Genomic DNA, 5,532 nt, shown 5'->3' with positions numbered 1-5,532 from the left:
GATGGAAGGCCTAAATCTTAACACCAAGCTACACTACCTGGGAATTTTGATTTATGATGACCCCAGGAGCCGAACAAAGTAGCTCAGACCTAGAGAACTTCCTAACCATTTCCATTTTCTCCTCTCAAGCACTTGTTTTTCTCTATTATCCATAGGTTGGCTTGATTTGGGATGAAGCACTGTTAGGGCATCGTCTTTCCAGAATCCATTTGGCTAAGCCCTCCAGCATTGCTTTATTGGTGTAGATGCTGACAGGACTGATAATTCTGATTATCCTGGCATCTGGAAATTTTATTTTGTATTTATTTATTCATCAATACCTCTTTCCTAAAGAGATTTCAAGTGGCTTATAAAAATGCACAACACGCAGCAGGAGAAAATAAATTAACAATGAGGAATAACATTTGGGCAAAGGGAAAGTACAGCGATGGTAATGAGGCAGATGGTAATGATGAGCCAGGAACCAGGCTGGTCTGGATCCTATCTTGCAATTTAAACCTGTGTAAGAACTGATGGCTCCTTGGTGGGTGTAGGCTCCTCTTTAGAGTTTGATTCTGATGGTAGCCCTGGGCATCTCTTCTACCTTATACCCTTGCAGATAGGGTAAGAGAAAGAAAATTGATACCACAAGAAGGAGAATATGTGTTGTGTCCAAATCAGAATTGCAATCACTTAACTCCGTTCCTCTCTTTTTTCGTACATCCATGAGAAGGTAATATAAAAGCATATAAAGCATCTAGAAAAGTCCTAGGCATAACAATGTACTTGCTGTATGATAACTTTCCTTATTAACATATTCATGATCCAAGGGCTAGCGGTGGCAAGCATGTGGACAAATTTCCCAAACCTAAGCCAAGTTGCTAATCTCTGAAAACTCTGAAAACTTCTGTTTCTCAGTCTCCACACCAGGGTAGTCATAGTATGTCCTGTGCTGGGCTGTCTTGAGGATTAAATGAGGGAGTTTATGTAAAACACCTAGAGCCATATCCTCCTCTCTTAAGGTCAGTATGAATACATGCTCTTCTTATAAATTCTACACTGTCTAGTTGATTAAACCCAAGGCGACTCCTTGAGTATCAGAAGAGAACTGTGCTCTATAGTGTTTTAATGTCGCATCTTAAAAAAAATAGATGGAGAAGCATTTCTTCTGAAGTGGTTCTGGGTGGATTTGAACCTCTAATCTTTTGGTTAGTAGCTGAGTGTGAACTGTTGGCATCACCAGGGACTTCAATATTTGTGGTCCTTTAATGTATCCTTCTTATGTGAGAACATGGACCCAGAGACGGGAATAAACTTGCTTATGTTTGTGCTGTACATTAGTGGCAGCCCTGGATTTAATTCAGGCCTGTAGCTGTGGCTTCTAGCTTTGTCATTGCATGCTCTCCTTGGCTCTTCATGATGAACTGTGCTGCTGCCCACTCTGTCTCTTCCTTCCAAAGGGAAATAGGTTCCCTCACATCAGAGGAGAGAGATCTAGAAATGACTTTCAGGGGAGGTAGGGTGTCCTGGCTTGCGTCTCCCTTGCTGGGTCAGCATTAAGTTGGGCTATCATGTCCAACCTCCTGGGACAAATGCAGGGGCCATGGGGGAGGCTACTTAGTGGAAAGCCCAATGAATTTGGAGTCAGAAGTCCTGGTGCCATTTATCAACTGTGTGGACCTGGGAAAGAGGTCTGATCACCTTGAGCTTAATTTTACTAAGTGCCAAAATGGACATAAATTCAATTTCTAAATATCGGACTATCTAGTAGTCATTACAGGCTGCAAGTATTTAATCTGTATTAGGCACAGTGTAGCACTTTCATACATTATCTCTTTATTTCTCACAACATAGCAGCGAGGTCAATATTGCACAGCTGTTAAAACTAAGACTCTAGGTCAAGTAATATGTTAGAGATGACACAAATAGAAATGACTGAGCTTGGTTTGAAACAAATTCTGTTGTCAGGGACTGTCTTAATTTTTTTTTTTTTTTAGCAACTAAAATTTAGTCAAAGATTGAGCAGTTGAAGGATAATAGCAAATGTGATGAGAAAGATAACCCATCGCTCTTTATACCCCAGTGGTTTATAGCTATGGCTCATTGTTATTGACTGAGTAGAGGTTTACAGAGCAGGTCAGTTTTCTATTTAGCAATTTGTATACATTTTGTTTCATGTCATAGATTACAATTCCCACAATGGAAGACCACAGATCCCACTTCCTCACTGTGCTTGCTTCCATTCTTCCTTCTTTCTTACCCCCTCTGAAATTGTCCTTGTATAAATGCTGTCCTTTTGATTGCTAAGGGTTGATTTTTCCAAATGGTTGCATGTACCTCCCTAGTGTTATTGTTCCTCTCATAGACCTGTCTGTTGTTTGGCTTACAATTGGACCATAGGGGCAAGTTCAGTTCCAGACTTGAAGGATGATTTGCATGTGTCATGGATTGAATTGTGACCCCCCCCACAAATATGTGTTGCAGATAATAATCCTACTTGGGGGTGAGGTTTCTTTGTCATGTTAATGAGAACATATTGGTGTACGGTGTGTTTTGAGTTAATCTCTTTAGAGATAGCAAGAAAAGATTTAGCATGGGAGCTAAAGATGATCACTAAAGAGCCAAGGTATAGCAGTTTATTTGTTTATTTAAAGATCATTTTATTGGGGGCTCTTACAGCTCTTATAACAAGTCATACATCAATTGTATCAAGCATATTTGTACATATGTGGACATCATTATTTTCTAGATATTTACTTTCTATTGAGTCCTTGGTATCAGCTCCACTTTTTCCCCTCCCTCCCCACCCCCACCCTGGTGATCCCTTGATAAACTATAAATTATTATTATTTTCATATCTAACACCAACCACTGTCTCCCTTCTCCCATGGTTTCTTTGTTCATCCCCCTGGAGGGGTGTGAGGTTATGTGTCAATCATAGTGATCAGTTCCCCCTTCCTCCCCTCCTCTCTCCACCTTCCCTCTACACTTCTGGTATCACTGCTTGCATTCCTGTTCCTGGATTCCATGTGTCATGAGCTCTTATCTCTTAGCTGTACTTATGCACATGCTTTGGTCTAACCTGCAGTGAAAGGCAGTACTGGGGTCATGATAGTGGGGGGCGAGGAAGCCTCAAGGAACCAGAGAAGTATTGTGTGTTTCACTGGTGCTTTACTGTACCCTGATTGACTCATCTCTTTCTTGTGACCCCTCTGTGAGGGGATGTCCCTCTGTCTCAAGCCCCCTCTTTCTCAACAATATGGTTTTTTGTTTGTTTGTTTTGGGTCTTCTGATGCCTGTTATCCAGCCCCGATAACTCCTCATGATCACACAGGCTCGTGTGCTTCTTCCATGTGGGCTTGTTGCTTCTCTGCTAGATGGTTGCTTGTTTAACTTCAAGCTTTTAAGATCCCAGACACGATATCTTTTGATGATAATAGCTGGGCACCATCCAATCTCTTCACCACATTTGCTTGTGTACCCATTTTGTCCTCAGCAATTGTGCAGGGAGGGTGTGCAGTTTTTCTCTTAGTTAATGGTGCTTTTTCACAAACATGCGGGGCATCCATCTAGTTTCCCCCATGTTGTTGTTTGATGTCATTGAGTAGCTCCGACTCATAGTGATCCATGAATAACAGAACAAAACACTGCCACGTCCTGAGTTATCCTCACAATTTTTGTTATGGTCCAGCCCATCATCGCAGCCGCTGTGTCAATCCACCTGGTCGAAGACCTGACTCTTTTTCGATGCCCCTCTGTTTAACAAAGCACGATGTCCTTCTCCAGGGGCTGTTCTGTCTTGATAACATGTCCAAAGCATGTAAGAAGTGATCTTGTCATCCATGCTTCCTAGGAGCATTCTGGCTGTACTTTCAGTAGACGTGTTTGTCCTTTCTGCAGGCCATGGTATTGTTGTCAGAGTGTCAGGTTGACTTGGAGAGGCTTAGACTGGGTTTTCTGCAAGAGAATTTCATGGACTCTCCCGGGAAAGGGATAAAAAGCCTTGCCCGTCAGCATGGCTGGTCCTGGTGTTTCTCTTCCTTTGCAGCTGTGAAACAGAGGCTTTTGGTATTCATGTGTAAAAGATTGTTGGGAAATTTCTGCTGGTGCCAGGGGTTGGGGTGGTGGGGGACTTCCACCAGTGGCAGGGCTCACTATCTTGCAATCACGCCCTCAATTTTTTTGCGCTCACTGCCACACCCAAAACGGCTCTCCCAATAGGCACAGTTGAATTGGAGATTTCAAGAGGCTATGAACTTAGAGACGAGATGATTCTAGAATGTCTTTCACACTCACCAAATATTTAGAAAAAAGATAATCCCAAGTACATGGATCAAGCACATTCTCTAAATTATGTCATTCACAATAATATTGAAACATTGGCATTGCAAGCCTTGTTTCACCGGCAGTGAGGTTGAAGGAAATAAAAGGTTCATTAACTTTCCCGAGGGATTAAAATCTAGTTCTGATTCCAATGTTGATGTCTATAACACTACACCAATAGGGTTCCTCCAACCAAGAAGTGGCTTCTGGTTCTACAGCAGGGCAGATGTTGTTGGTTGGCATGGATGCCTCAGTTCTGACATGATGCAACCCCATGCACAGTACAATGAAACTCTACTTGGCATTGTGCCATCCTCACAATTGTTCTCTGGTTGAGCCCATTATTGACACCACTGTGCTAATTCACCTTTTGAACATCTTTCTTTTTTTTTAAATCCCCAACCCTTTGCTAAGCATGATGCCCCTTTCTAGGGACTGGTCTTGCTTAATAACATATTCAAAGTATGTAGACAGTCTCACCAGATGAGGGGGTCAGGGGGCTCGGTCTTCCTATGTGGACCTGTATGATGTTTCAATGTGCATAGGTAGCTTAGTTCTAGCCCTGACTTTGCCTCTTTACTAAGCACGGAATCCTGAGCTAGTCACATCCCCTTTTGACCGCCCGTTCTAATCCTGAAAGTTAACAAAGTGTTTCCAAGGATTTCTGGAGGATCAAAAAATTGAAGGGTTATACAAATCTAAAAAAATATCAGTTACTGAGTACACGAATTTCTTAGGACTAAGAAAATCTTTTCCTTGCCTCTTCTCGTCTTTGGGGGATTGTTAGCAATCTTCAGTGTTCCTTGGCTTTGTAGACCCATCACTCCAATCTTTGCCTCTATATTCACATGGTTTTATCCCCAAGTGCTTTTGTGATTCTTCTTATAAGGACACGGGATTTAGGGCTCACCTTAAAATCCACTGTGACCTCATTTTTAACTAATTACTTCTGCATAAACCTTAGTTCCAAATAAAGTCACCTCTGAGATTTGGCTGGATATAAAATTTTGGGGCACACTATGCACTCCAGCACATTGAGCAGTGATCGAATCAAGTCATGTTCACCTTAATTTACCTGCAATGGGAATTTTTTTTCTTTCAAACCATTTTATTAGTCCCTAATCCAGACATCATATTATTCCATAGTTCAATCATGTCAAGCAGTGTTGTACAATCCCTACCACAATCAGTTTCAAAACATTTTCTTCCTTCTTGAACTCCTTGATATCA

Source organism: Echinops telfairi, unplaced genomic scaffold, assembly GCF_000313985.2.
Source record: "Echinops telfairi isolate 266 unplaced genomic scaffold, ASM31398v2 ScPeMD7_7416;HRSCAF=8454, whole genome shotgun sequence".
Taxonomy (NCBI): domain Eukaryota; kingdom Metazoa; phylum Chordata; class Mammalia; order Afrosoricida; family Tenrecidae; genus Echinops; species Echinops telfairi.
The sequence above is the reverse complement of the archived record's forward strand: the minus strand, read 5'-3'. Positions refer to the sequence as shown.